The sequence below is a fragment of the Cervus canadensis genome, chromosome 27 (genome assembly GCF_019320065.1).
Source record: "Cervus canadensis isolate Bull #8, Minnesota chromosome 27, ASM1932006v1, whole genome shotgun sequence".
In the NCBI taxonomy this organism is placed as follows: domain Eukaryota; kingdom Metazoa; phylum Chordata; class Mammalia; order Artiodactyla; family Cervidae; genus Cervus; species Cervus canadensis.
In genome coordinates, this window is record NC_057412.1 from 35,505,641 (window position 1) to 35,521,563 (window position 15,923).

A 15,923-nucleotide genomic window follows, 5' to 3' on the forward strand; every position below is an offset into this window, starting at 1 on the left:
AATGTTACTCAGCCATAAAAAGAAACACACTTGAGTCAGTTCTAATGAGGTGGATGAACCTAGAGCCTATTATACAGAATGAAGTCAGAAAGAAAAATATCATATACTAACACATATATATGGAATCTAGAAAGATGGCACTGATGAAATTATTTCCAGGGCAGCAATGGAGACACAGACCTAGAGAACAGACTTACAGACATGGTGAGGGGGATGAGGATGAGCGGGGAGGAAGGCGAGGGTGAGATTTATGGAGAGGATAACATGGACACTTCCATCACCATATGTAAAGTACATAGCCAATGGGAATTTACTGTATGATTCAGGAAACACAAACAGGGGCCCTTTAACAACCCAGAGGTGTGGATGGGGAGGGAGATGGGCCGGAAGTTCAAGAGGGAGGGGACATGTATGTATCTGTGGCTGGTTCATGCTGATGTTTGGCAGAAAACAGCAAAATTCTGTAAAGCAATTATCCTTCACATTAAAACAACAAGAACAAAAAAAAAATCAGTAATGAAAACAAAAACTAATAGTAACTTTAATGCAATACCAGAGAGTCACAGAAATAAATGTCACCAGAATGCAGAAAAATAAATAAATAAATGAATTTTGTCCATTTCTATATTGGGATTTATCCAATTACAATTGGAATTTTTATTGAATTTGTTTCCTTTATATATTCTGAATGCCAGTACTCTATGCTCTATCAGTTATAGTTGTTGCAACTACATTTTCTCATTCTTCATTCTTATTTGCTGATACATAATTTCTTAAGTATAATATAGTTGATTTTGGAAGTATTTGTCTGCCTTTTCTGTACTTGCTGTGTCTTATTTTAAAAATCCTTCTTTATTCAGAGTTTACCAATGTATTTTCACCTAAATGTGTTTGTTATATTTTAATATATAGTACTTTATTCCATCTAGGATTCATTTTTTAGCATGATAAAAAGTACATATCTATTTAAATTGCTTTAAAAATTATAACAGCTAGGCAAGCAGTATCTATTTTCTCATTTATCTGTGTAATACATTTTAAGTCATAGATCATTTTTTCTGTATATGTGTATTTCCCTTCCATAATTTTGTTTTCTCCTGTCCTTGGATTTGTGAGGTAGACAATCTGCACTGCTATATGTAGTCTCTTTTCTCAAAAGAAATACTTAAAATTTTCCTATCAAGTACTATTACAGATTTTCCCTTAATCTCTTACATCAAGACTCTTTATTCTCAGTTTACTTACAGTTTTATCACTATATTTTACCCAAATGTTTATATTCATATATTGAGATGATAAAATGTGTTTCCTCTTTAATCTGATGTGATAAATTACCTTAAATGTGCTTCTAATATTAAACTAACTTAAAAAAAACAATATGATTATCAGTATTACTATTTGAAAGTGAAAGTGTTAGTCGTTTAGTCATGTCCAACTCTTTGTGACCCCATGGACTGTAGCCCACCTCTGTCCATGGATTCTCCAGGCAAGAATACCGGAGTGGGTTGCCATTCCCTACTCCAGAGGATCTTTCCCACCCAGTGATCGAATCCAGGTCTTTTTTTGCAGGCAGATTCTTTACTGTCTAAACCACCAAGGAAGCCCATTGGACTTCAGTAAAATTTGTTTTCCAATTTTTTTGATTTTTTTCATCTAACAATATTTATTATCTTATTTAATTAATTTATGTATTGTTATTTTGTATTGATCTTTATTGGCATATAGCTGCTTTATCATGTTGTGTTAGTTTCTGCTGTATAACAAAGTGAATTAGCATCTAACTATATTTAAACTTTCATTAATATTTGTTCTTTGATGCATACATTGCTTATGAGTATGTTTTTAAATGTCCAAATATTTGTTTCATTGTTTAGTTTATGTGTCATTATATAGTTCTAAGTTATTTCATCATGATCAACAAATATAATCTATATGACACTAATTTTTACAATTTGTTAAAACTTGCTTTATGGCAAATACATGGGATATTTTTTATTAAAAACTATTTATGCTGAGGAAGAATAGGCCTTAAGGTGGTGGTGTTTTTAGCTTGCTAAGTCATGTCTTATTCTTTGTGACCCATGGACTGCTGCACACCAGGCTCCTCTGTCCTCCATTATTGCCTGCGTTTGCTCAAACTCATACCCATTGAGTCAGTGATGCTATCTAACCATCTCATTCTCTGTCACCCCCTTCTCCTTTTGCCTTCAATCTTTCCCAGCGTCAAGGTCTTTTTCAATGAATTGGCTCTTTACATCAGGTGGTCAAAGTATTGAAGCTTCAATTCCAGCATCCAGTCCTTCCAATGAATATTCAGGACTGATTTCCTTTAGGATTGACTGGCTTGATCTCCTTGCAGTCCAAGTGATTCTCAAGAATCTTCTTTAGTGCCACAAATTTGAAAGCATTGAGTTCTATACATGTCCATGCAATAAAACGTGTTTAATGCATTATTCAAAAGTTTAATACTTTGTCATTGAGAATGATGTCAAATCATTTATAAACCTTATGGCATATATGTCTAATCAGAAGAGGTGTAAGGTGTAAAGAACTGGCACATACAGGCAGATGGTCACAATCAATAAGTAATTTTAAGAAAGATGTCTTGAAACTCTTACTATTATGGCTGATTTTACAATTATCCCTTGAATTCTAAGAATATATTCTTTTATTACTTGCATATGCATTAAGAATTGTGATAACAGTGAATTGAATTTTTTTTTTAAATTCTGATTCAATTACTCCTTCATCCTTAATAGAGCATCTCTTTGTCTGTATAATCTTTCATCCTCAGATTGGGAATCCAGAGCATTTTTAAAGGGAGATTTCAGGGCAGCAGAGGGTGAGAATGTAAGTTGCAAGACCTCCTATTCCGTCATTATCATGTCAGCTGTAGGTCATAAGTTCAGTCAGGTTCAAAAAGTAAAGAGACTCTTTTTTGATGGGTGAAGCTGGAAAAAAATTTGTGGATATTTTGAATCCTCCATAGACTATTTACCCTCTCTTTTAATATTGCAAGCTATCAGTGTCCAGTATTTTAGACTGACTTTTTAAAAAGGCTTTATTTATTTAGAGCAGTTTTAGGTTCACAACCCAGGGAATGAACCCAGGTCTCCCGCATTGCAGGCGGATTCTTTACCATCTGAACCACCAGGGAAGCCCTCAAAAAAGACTTTATTTGTTTGGAGCAGTTTTAGGTTCACAGCAGAATTGAAAGGATGATACAGAGCTTTTCCTACATTTCCACTCCCCAATCCCCACACATGCATAACATCTATTGATCAGTATCCCCCACTAGAGTAGTACATTTATTACAATTGATGAGCCTACAGTTCTACTTTAAAAAAATTTCAAATTTAATGTTTATTTTACTACTTTATGCAAACAATGTGAGTGTACCAAAATGTTTTTGGTCACCTTTTTTTTTTTTTAATTCATTTTTCTACTAGATTCATGCTCAACATAAACTAAGTCTTTTAGCTCTTTCTTTTCTATCTGTTGACACTCAGATTCCTTCAGGTTTTTTGGTTTCTTTTTCTCATGAAAATATTCTTATTTGCCTTGTTGTCGAAACACTATTTTGATCATTACTTAAATTGGGATAGCACTTCTCTCAGCTGTCACCTGGATTTCCATGTAGAGGAAGAGTTAATAGTGATTAAGAGCCTAACTATTGGGGCCAAACTTTGTTGGTTCAAATCTGGACTCTCCTTCCTAGTATCTGGGGAATTTTGGGTAAATTAAGTAAATTTTCCTCGTTCAGTCTCTTCACCTGCAAAAGAAAAAAAAGTTTGTCTCATAGAGTTAACTAAATAAACCATAGTATCTGTAAAATAGCTTATGTATTTTATGCATTCAATAAAATTTAGAATTTATAATCTTTCCTATTGTTCTTGGGAAGCATATTTTCAATGGCCTGTCTTACTTATACATTCAAGATTTTATCTTTGCTTTAGAATGTTTCATTTCAAGTAGTCTAAATGAATTTATTTTTCTTTATACTACTTTGAATATAATATGGCTTTTGAGTATCATGATTTTTATCTTTCATAAATTCTGGAGAATTAACAGTATTTTAAACATTTTCTTTTCCCTTTTCCTGTCTTTTCATACTAAATCCCAATTAAATCTTACATTTGGTATTCTTATTTAGATCTTCAATTCTCTTAAAAATAGAATTACATTCATTTTATTAATTTCCTTCTTGTCTGTGCTTCATTCCAGTCTAATTTATATATATATGTGTATATACACACACATGTATATGTTTTCTGAATAACTGTAAGAATTATGTCAAAATAAGCAGTAGAAGAAATTCCAATCTATTAGTGGGAGTGCATTCCTAGACACTGGAAAGAAGTAATTTGGTTTAGAATAATTAAATAACTAAGTTTTTTGTCAATAAAGATTTTGTTTATTAGATGTCTAATGGAACTTTGGAGAATGCTTGGTATATGGTAGATGCTCAATAAATATTTGCTAAGTGTCTAAATAAATGGTTGACTAAGGAGAAGGAATTGGCAATCCACTCCAGTACTCTTGCCTGGGAAATCCCATGGACGGAGGAGCCTGGAAGGCTACAGTCCACGGGGTTGCAAAGAGTCAGGCATGACTGAGCAACTTCAGTTTCAGTTTCAGCTTAAGGTATGAGTTGAAATTAAAAATATTTAAGCTATTTTGAGGTTTATGTAGTACATGACAGATGACTAGGTCTTTTTTGAATTAATCCTTAGCAGAGACAAAATACTGTTATTAGATAAGAATCTGACTTTAAGTCATTCCTGTCATCTCATGGATAGACATTTTCTAACTTTGTATATCAGTTCCTTTGTTCTTCAACTTTGGTAGGGAAGTGATGAGAAATTTTGCTGTCAGTAACTTAAAGGGTAGTGCTTCCTAGTTTCACTGCTGTTTGATTTGTATGCTTTGTTTATTGCCTGTGACATGAAAAATATGACTTAGTTGGGGTTGACTGCTGTCATGAGTTAAGCTACACTCTGCACTGTGTATTCAGATTTTATTTGGAGTGTACCAGGCAGCCGACAGCAGCTTTTGATCAGTTCTAAATGAAACAGTTAAAATGACCTACTCCACAGAGCTCATAGCAGTAATTGTGAAATTTTTGAGTGCTTGAGTATGGATAGTATCCATGAAATAAAATTCTGGATCTGAAGAATTGTGGCTCCCTACTATTTTCCTATACTGTATTTTGCATGCCCATTTTGCTGCATGAGAGTTTAAACTCAATGAAATTTAATTTCTGTATCTCAGACATTGTGCTGACAATAATGCCAGGAGGCACCTATACATGAAAGTCAGTATCTAACAGCAAGTATTATGAGTTGAAATTGTGTGACCTTACACATTCACATGGTGAAATCCTAATCCTCAATATCTCAGGAAGTGACCTTTTTTAGAAACAAGATCTTTATGGAGGTAATCAGGATAAGATGAGATCATGAGAGTGAACTCCAACCGATTATGACTGCTGTCCTTATAAAAGGGGGGAAGTTTGGAGATAGATTGGATCATAGGAAAAGCTAGAGAATTCCAGAAAAACATCTACTTCTGCTTCATTGACTACGCTAAAATCTTTGACTGTGTAAATCACAACAAACTGTGGAAAATTCTTAAGAGATGGGAATCCCAGACCACCTTACCTGCCTCCTGTGAAACCTGTATGCATGTCAAGAAACAACAGTTAGAACTGGACATGGAACAAAATTGGGTAGATTCAAAATTGGGAAAGGAGTACATCAAGGCTGTATATTATCACCCTGCTTATCTAACTTAGATGCAGGGCACATCATGTGAAATGCCAGGCTGGTTGAAGCACAAGCTGGAATCAAAATTGCCAGAAGAAATATCAATAACCTCAGATATGCAGATGACACCATCCTTATGGCAGAAAGTAAAGAGCAATTAAAGAGCCTCTTGATGAAAGTGAAAGAGGAGAGGGAAAAAGCTGGCTCAAAACTCAGCTTTCAAAAAACTAAGATCATGGCATCCAGTCCCATCACTTTGTGGCAAATAGATGGGGAAACAATTGAAAGGGTGACAGACATCATTTACTTGGGCTCCAAAATTACTGCCATGAAATTAAAAGATGCTTGCTCCTTTGAGGAAAAGCGATGGCAAACCTAGACAGCATATTAAAAAGCAGAGACATTACTTTGCCAACAAAGGTCCATATAGTCAAAGCTAGGTTTTTTCCAGTAATCATGTTAAGGTATGAGAGCTGGACAATAAAAAAGGTTGACCACTGAAGAATTAATGCCTTCAAACTGTGGTGCTGGAGAAGACTCTTGAATCCATTGGACAGCAAGAAGATCAAACCAGTCAATCCTAAAAGAAAGCAACCCTGAATATTCATTGGAAGTACTGATGCTGAAGCTGAAGCTCTAATACTTTGGCCACCTGATGTGAAGAACTGACTCACTGGAAAAGACCCTGGTGCTGGGCAAGATTGAAGGCAGGAGGAGAAGGGGACAACAAAGGATGAGATGGTTTGATGGCATCACCCACTCAATGGACATGAATTTGAGCAAACTCCGGGAGATGGTGATGGACAGGGAAGCCTGGCATGCCGCAGTCCGTGGGGTCACATAGAGGTGGACATGACTGAGTGGCTGAAAAATAACATCAATGAATAGAGAGAGAATGTAATGTGAAGATAAAGGTAGAGATTGGGGTGATGCTTCTACATCAAAGAGTGACAGCAAAACCTCCAGAAGTTATGTAAGAAACATGGAACAGATTATTTCTCACATACTTCAGGAGCAATCAACCCTGTTGACACCTTGATCTCAGATTTGGAGTCTCCAAACTGTAAGCTAGTAAGTTTCTTTTGTTTTAAGCCACTCAGTTTGTGGTATTTTGTTATAGCAGCTCCATCAAACTAATACACCAAAAAACTTGATCCCTTTTTGTTGTTCTTAATTAAATTACTTCCTTTCAGCTGTTAAGGATATACTCACAGATGAGGAGCTCATCTAAGCTAAAACCATGTCTTGTTGAAAATTTATAAATGTCCAGTGTTTTTGATATGAGCATTGGCATGCTGAAATTAATATTTTGGAGACTATGAATAATGGGATTTTGCTTGTATTTGTAAAGTTTTTTGATGTTTAAGGATAAAAGCATTAGATAAGGTACACATTACAAATATTATAATCAGTGTGAAATACATTGAGAGTCAGCTAGGATTATGCCCAGTGGGAAGCTGGCTAATTGCAGTGCCTTTCTGATTAAGCCATTATAAAGATACCTAAAATAACTGACTCCCTACTTGGCCAGTTGATTATGTTCCACCATCATTTTCCCTAAAATAGGTGAGTTGCTTGGGTTATAGTCAGTATGCAGAACTGTGGCTTACAAGTCTCATGCAGTGTTTTGGGGTCTTCATGGAAAGAAAATACATAGTTTAAAAATCATCTTAGTTTTATGTCTTTAACATGAATATGGTAGGCAGAATAATGCCATGCACCTCCCCCCAATATGTCCACACCTCAATCTGCAGAAACAGTTTATTTTCTCAGCTGAGTTCAGAGTCAGAGGGAGATATGTCTAAGGAACAAGAATCAGACAGATGCAACATTGTTGAGTTTCTGCTTTGAGGATGGAAGAAGGCGCCATGATCTGAGAAACAAGGGCAGCATCTAGTAGATGGAAAAGGCAAAGAAATGATTCTCGCATAGAAACTCTGGCAGGAAATGCAGCCCTGCCAACACCAGGATTTCAGCTGAGTGAGATTTGGGTTGGACTTCTAACCTACTGAACTGTAAAACAGTAATTTGTGTTGGTTTAAGCTTCTAAATTTGCGGTAATTTGTTACAGCAGCTATAAGAACCTAATGCTGCTGCTGCTAAGTTGCTTCAGTAGTGTTCGACTCTGTGCGACCCCATAGACGGCAGCCCACCAGGTTCCCCTGTCCCTGGGATTCTCCAGGCAAGAACACTGGAGTGGGTTGCCATTTCCTTCTCCAATGCATGAAAGTGAAAAGTGAAAGTGAAGTCGCTCAGTTGTGTCCCACTCTTAGCGACCCCATGGACTGCAGCCTACCAGGCTCCTCCGTCCGTTGGATTTTCCAGGCAAGAGTACTGGAGTGGGGTGCCATTGCCTTCTCTGAAGAACCTAACAACAATGGATAAATTGTTAATACATGCTGATCATCTAATTGTGCAAGATGCTTTAAATTTTATGGGACAGATTGTAAATAATAACAACAACAATTCATTGTGAAACTGAATGAGATACAAGACTCAGTATTTTTAAATCCCATTTATGTTCATCAGCTCAGTTCAACTTAGTCACTCAGTCTTGTCTGACTCTTTGCGACCCCAGGGACTGCAGCACGCCAGGCTTCGCTTCCTAAGTTGTTACCTCCCCCCTTTAAAGAAAAATTTATTGTAGTATAGTTGATTTACAATACCGGGTTAGTTTCAGATGTACAGCAAAGTGAATCAGTTATATATGTATACATATATCCACTCTTTTTTAGATCTTTTTCCATATAGGCCATTACAGAATATTGAGTAGTTCCATGTGCTATACACAAGGTCTTTATTTTCTATTTTGTATATGATAGTCTGTATATGTTAATCCCAATTTTTAAATTTGTTCCCCTCCCCTTAACCCCTCAAAACCATAAGTTTGTTTTCTACATCTATAACTCTACTGTTTTGTAGATAAGTTCATTGTACCTTGTTTAGATTCCACATACAACCAATATCATATGATATTTGTCTCTTTCTGACTTCACTCAGTATGACAATCTCTATGTCCAACCATGTTGCTGCAAATGGGTATCTTTTGTATGGCTGAGTAATATTCCATTGTATATATGTACCACATCTTTATCCATTCCTCTGTCATTGGACCTTTAGGTTACTTCCATGTATTGGCTACTGCAAATACTGCTGCAATGAACATCAGGGTGCATGCATCCTTTTGACTTTTGGTTTTCTCTGGATATATGTCCAGGAGTGGGATTGCTGGGTCATATGGTAGCTCTATTTTTAGTTTTTTGAGGAAATTTCCATAATGTTCTCTGTAGTGGATGTACCAATTTACATTCTCAAAAGTTTAGGAGAGTTCACTTTTCTCCACACCCTCTCCAGCATTTAATATTTGTAGATTTTTCATGATGGCTATTCTGACCATTGTGAGGTGATACTTCATTTCAGTTTTGATTTGTGTTTCTCTAATAATTAGTGATGTTGGGCACCTTTTCATGTGCTTTTTGGCCAGCTGTTTGTCTTCTTTGGAGAAATGCCTATTTAGATATTTTGCCTATTTTTTGATTGACTTGTTTGATTTTTTGATAGAGTTGTTTGATTTTTTGATATTGAGCTATGTGAACTGTTTGCATATTTTGGAGATTAGCCGCTTGTTAGTTCCTTTATTTTCAATTATTCATTCACTTGTTGTTGTCTTTATTGTCATTACTCAAGTCAATGGATTGAAAAAAATCTTGCTGCAATTTCTGTTGAAGAATGTTCTGCCTATGTTTTCCTCTTAATTTTTTTTTTAGTATCCAATCTTACATTTAGGTTTTAATCCATTTTGATTTTATTTTTACTTATGGTATTCATTTCAGTTCAGTTCAGTCGCTCAGTCATGTCCAACTCTTTCTGACCACATGAATCACAGCACGCCAAGCCTCCCTGTCCATCACACACTCCCGGAGTTTACTCAAACTCATGCCCATTGAGTCGGTGATGACATCCAGCCATCTCATCCTCTGTCGTCCCCTTCTCCTCCTGCCCCAAGTCCCTCCCAGCATCAGGGTCTTTTCCAATGAGTCAACTCTTTGCATGAGGTGGCCAAAGTATTGGAGTTTCAGCTTTAGCATCAGTCCTTCCAATGAACACCCAGGACTTATCTCCTTCAGGATGGACTGGTTGGATCTCCTTGCAGTCCAAGGGACTCACAAGAGTCTTCTCCAACACCATAGTTCAAAAGCATCAATTTTTCGGTGCTCAGCTTTCTTCACAGTCCAACTCTCACATCCATACATGACTACTGAAAAACCGTAGCCTTGACTAGACGGACCTTTGTTGGCAAAGTCATGTCGTTGCTTTTTAATATGCTGTCTAGGTTGGGCATAACTTTCCTTCCAAGGAGTAAGTGTCTTTTAATTTCATGGCTTCAGTCACCATCTGCAGTGATTTTGGAGCCCAAAATAATAAAGTCTGCCACTGTTTCCACTGTCTCCACATCTATTTCCCATGAGGTGATGGGACCACATGCCATGGTCTTAGTTTTCTGAATGTTGAGCTTTAAGCCAACTTTTTCACTCTCCTTTTTCACTTTCATCAAGAGGCTTTTTAGTTCCTCTTCACTTTCTGCCATAAGGGTGGTGTCATCTGCATGTCTGAAGTTATTGATATTTCTCCCGACAATCTTGATTCCAGCTTGTGCTTCTTCCAGCCCAGCGTTTCTCATGATGTACTCTGCATATAAGTTAAATAAGCAGGGTGACAATATACAGTCTTAATGTACTCCTTTTCCTATTTGGAACCAGTCTGTTGTTCCATATTCAGTTCCAACTGTTGCTTCCTGACCTGCATACAGATTTCTCAAGAAATACTTATGGTATTAGGAAGTATTTTAATTTCATTATTTTACATGTAGCTGTCCATTTTTTCCCAGCACCACTTGTTGAAGAGATTGTTTTTTCTCCATTATATATTCTTGCCTATTTTCTCATAGATCAGGTGACCTTAGATGTGTTTATCTCTGGACTTTTTATCCTGTTCCATTGAACTATGCTTCTGTTTTTGTATCAGTACCATGCTCTTCTTATGACTGTAACATTATAGTATATTCTGAAGTCAGGGAGCCTGATTCCTCCAGCTCCATTTTTCTTTCTCAAGATTGTTTTGGCTATTCAGGATCTTTTGTATTTCCATACAAACTGTAAAATTATTTGTTCTAATTCTGTGAGAAATGTTATTGATAATTTGATAGGGATTGCACTGAATCTGTAGATTACTTTAGGTACCATAGTCATTTTCACGATATTGATTCTTCCTGTCCAAGAACGTGGTATATCTGTTTGTGTCATCTATGATTTCTTTCATCATTATCTTATAGTTTTTTGAGTACAGGTCTTTTGCCTCCTTGGGTAGGTTTATTCCTGGATATTTTATTATTTTTGTTGTGATGATACATGGGGTTGTTTTCTCATTTTCTCTTTCTGATCTTTTGTTGTTAGTGTGTAGGAATGCAAGAGATTTTTGTGTATGAATTTTGTATCCTGCAACTTGACAAAATTCATAGATGAGCTTTAGTAGTTTTCTGGTTGCAGTTTTAGGATTTTTGTATAATATCATGTCATCTGCAAACAGTGTTACTTTTACTTCTTGTTTTCCTATCTGGATTCCTTTTATTTTTTTACTTCTCTGATAGCCATGGCTAAGTCTTCCAAAACTGTGTTAAATAAAAGTGGTGAAAGTGGACATCCTTGTCTTGTTTCTGATCTTAGAGGAAATGCTTACAGCTTGTCACCGTTGAGTATGATGTTAGCTATAAGTTTGTCATATATGGCCTTTATTATTAAAGTGGGTTTCCTCTAAATCCACTTTCTTGAGAGTTTTTATCATAAATGGGTGTTGAATTTTGTCTAAAGCTCTTTTTGCATCTGTTGTGATGATCATATGGCTTTTATTCTTCAATTTGTTTATATGGTATATCACATTATTTGTTTTGCATATATTGAAGAATCCTTGCACCCCTGGGATAAATTCCATTTGATCATGGTGTATGATCCTTTTAGTGTGTTATTGGATTTGGTTTGCTAGTATTTTGTTGAGGATTTTTGCATCTATGCTCATCAGTGATATTGGCCTGTAATTTTATTTTTGATATCTTTGATTTTGGCAAAAGGGTGATGGTGGTCTCATAGAATGAGCTTGGGAATGTTTCTTCCTCTGCAATTTTTTTGGAATTTTCAGAAGGTAGGTGTTAAGTATTCTCTAAATGTTTGAAAGAATTCATCTGTGGAGTTGTCTGATCCTGGCCTTTTGTTTGTTGGGAGTTTTTTAATCACACATTTTATTTCAATACTTGTGACTGGTTCTGTTCATGTTTTCTGCCACTCCCTTCTGGCCTGCAAATTTTCTGCTAAAAAATCAGCTAATAACCTTATGGTGATTCCCTTGTATGTTATTTGGTGCTTTCCCCTTGTTGCTTTTAATATTTTTTCTTTGTATTTAATTTTTGTTAAGTTTGATTACTATGTGACATGGTGTGTTCCTCCTTGGATTTATCCTATATGGGACTCTGAACTTCCTGAATTTGAGTGGCTATTTCCTTTCTCACTTTAGGTAAGTCTTTCACTATAATCTCTTCAAATATTTTCTCAGGCCCTTTCTCTTTCTCTTCTTCTTGGGACCTCCTATAATTTTAATGTTGTCATGTTTAATGTTGTCTCAGTGGTCTCTAAGACTGTCCAAATTTCTTTTCTTTTTATTTATTCTGTCTGCAGTGGTGGTTTCCACCATTTTGTCTTCCAGCACACTTATCTGTTCTTCTGCCTCAGTTTTCTGCTATGTATTCCTTGTAGAGTATTTTTCATTTCCATTGTTGTATAGTTCATCTCCCTTTACTTCTTCTTTAGTTCTTTTGGGTCTTTGTTAAATATTTCCTGCATCTTCTCAATCCATGCCTCCGTTATTTTTCTGAGATCTTGGATCATCTTAATTATCACTATTCTGAATTCTTTTTGAAGGTAGATTGCCTATCTCCTCTTTGTTTAGTTGGTCTTGTAGGTTTTTACCTTGCTCCTTCATTCGCAAGGACTTCTCTTTAGTCTCACTTTGTCTAACTTATTGTGTTCATGGTCTCCTTTCCACAGGCTGTGGGATTGTAGCTCCTCTTTCTTCTGATGTCTGCCCACTGGCTGGTGAGGTGGTTATTGAGCACAACCTCAGCTGTGGTTTTAGCCCCACTTCTGCTTGTGTTCCTCCCACAGCATCTGTTCCCAAGGTTTCCCTGGAGCACAAGTGCCCATGCAGACCAGCAGGGGTGGAGACATCAGTGGGCATGCCCATCAAGGCCAGCACAGCCCAAGAAAGCTTGGTGAGGGTGGAATATGGGAGGAAGTTCTTTAGAGATGTGACAAATAAAATTGGCATAGGCCAAACTGTAAAGAACTGTTTCTATTGATAATAAAAGGCCAAAAATTAGTGAGGTTTTTCACAGTACATATTTTGAACTGCTGAAACATTTGTTTATCGGAAACAGTGATGTTTTCACAAGATTCAGTGTTAGAAAGTTAGTGCTCTATCATTAAACTTAAATATATAGTCTAATTTTATATATTATTACTCTTTTGGCTGTGAACCACAGAAAGTATATTTATCTGTATTAGCATTTATTATCTGAAAGGATTGCTGACTCACCTAATGGAACAATCTGGAAGCATATCTTGCTTCAGGCATTGAGACATTTAAATTAGAAGCAGGAAAAATTGAATCCATGCTACAATTAATATAGATAGATAGGTAAATAGATAAGTGATAGGTAGATACACAGATAGAATTGCAAAACTATTCTAGGTGTAGTTTTTAAATGATTCAGACTAGAAAAATGTAATTGAAACATTAAATTGGAGGAAAGGGAGAGATTTTATGAAGGATCCTTGTTTTTGTTTGTTTTTTCTGGTCTGAGGTTTTACGCTTCTGTGAGCACTACACAGAGTCCTTCCAGCTTCCATGTGCTTTCTGAGGATGCACTGTTATATCAGTAAATGCTTACGGATTCTAAGACATGGTTGATAAAAGCAATTCCTTAAATACTAAAAAAACAAAACCCCAAAACCTCAGCATGAGCACTCTTTGCAATGTATGTCAAGGGAAAAGCACAACTACGAGGACCTCCACCTTGATGCTAAACATTCCTTTCTGAAACATTTATAAACTCTAAAATTTATGATCAATTGAAATGGTCTTCTTCAAAGTGATGACTTTTAATCATTTGGATTTTATGATTTCATAATTCTAAAAATGGTTTAGCATTCTTTAAATTTCCAACACTAATTAATTCTTTTTAGATAATCTACAAGTTCTTATAATAATACTGGTAGGGAAAAGTATTTGCTTTTCAAGGAAACTAAATGTGACAACTAATCATTCAGGCTATTTGCCACCTGGTGCAAATATTGAATAATAGCTCCTACTTATCTCTAGTGTGATTCAGCAATAAAGAAGTGTCATCTACTTCCTAAAAGGTCAAGTGGATTATTAATTAAAAACTAATTAACCACTTATGAATTCTGTATAGTTAATTTACACTCAATAATTCTTGATATGAGGTTTACTAGGAATCATTTTTCTTGGCTATTGTTAACTTTATGTTAGCTGTAATATTTATAGAAAATAAAATGTATATTGAAATGTAAAATCCATAATTTTTCCAAGCTTATACTATAAACTAATTAAAATGAATTCCTTTTAACTTGCTAGTGAATTAGGCACATATAATTAGCTGAGTTTCAATTTATGAAGGTATGCATTGTTTTATATTACTTCCTCTATTTATATTGCTCTGGATTTTATTGTCAGTTTTTCCTACAATATAATTTTCATGGATTTATTTTGCAGATACTTTATACATTTTGGTCTGAGTCTCTTTTTCACATACATTGATGCATTATTTGTTTAAATGAACAAATCTGTTTTGGTTTGGTGGAGAAAAAAATACTCATCAGTCTGCCTCACACTGAAGCCATAATATTCATGTTCTATATCAATTCTGATGCCTATGAGATTATGTATAAAGTAGATTTAGAGGAATCATCTTATCATGTTCTTTCTCTGAATTCTCTTCAAAATTAGAAGAGTCTTTGATACATTCCATGCTGTGATATAAATTGTGGTCAACACCTAGACTGCATATTCTCTTGGAATATTATGGTAGGTATAACTTGAAAGTATAGACTTTTTCATAGGATGTAACAACACTTTAAATTAATACAGTTCCTATGTTTACAAAGCACTAAATCTTTATAATAACACTGTGAAGTAGACATTATTGAATTTTGAATCATTCATATAGAATAAATCAATAATGGATGAAGCATAGGTTTGCTGTTGTTTAATATTTAGAGTAGGGTTTGGAGTCTGGATTTTACTTCTCAATACTTCAAAGTTTCTTAGAATTTTATAGTTTCAATTTCTTTGATCTTACAAACAGAAACAAATACTACCCAATGACGATATTGTCAACCAGATTTTTTTGGAAGACATAGGTACCATTTATCACGAGTTTATTATCTATCAGGCACTATGCTAAGAAGTGATTTTTTTCTATTATATCATTTGGTTTTTGCAACCACAATATGAGGTGAATTATAAAATAGCTTATGTTTATGTTCTGTTTATCAATGTTCAGGCAGAGTTCTCAGTGCTTCTATATATTATTCCATTTAATAACCACAAAGTATTGCAAATGAATCATATACCTTTGCTATTATTGCCATTTTACAGATCAGTCAACATTGGCTTAAAGAACTTAAGCAACTAACCTGATCACATGACTTTTCAATGGTGGAACCAAATCTCAAACTTAGGAAGCCTGCCTCCAAACTCTACTCTTCACCACTGTGTTTATTACTCTCTAATAAATATATCCTCCAGTAGAACCGAGTAAGCTATGTTAGTGATGCACAAAAACTGCCTTTTATTCTCCTTTCCTCTCTCCAGTTTACAAATTAAGAAACTGAAAGAAAAAATTAAGCATCCTATCAGAGATCACATTAAGAAACGTGAAGCTGGACTCAAACCAGCCTTACATTCACATTTAGTGTTTTGTTTTATTTTGTTGTATTCGTATCCTTTTACCACAGCTGCCTTTTACACATTCATGTGCAAACTGAAGTAAACAGTCAGACTTTGGCAGACAAATGTCTTGATTATATA

At 35.3% G+C, this 15,923-nt stretch overlaps 1 pseudogene; it reads left to right on the forward strand.

Annotated features, from left to right (window-relative positions):
- The first annotated feature begins 201 nt into the window (after positions 1-201).
- LOC122428664 overlaps positions 202-15,923 on the forward strand; it is a 106,571-nt pseudogene continuing 90,849 nt past the window's right edge.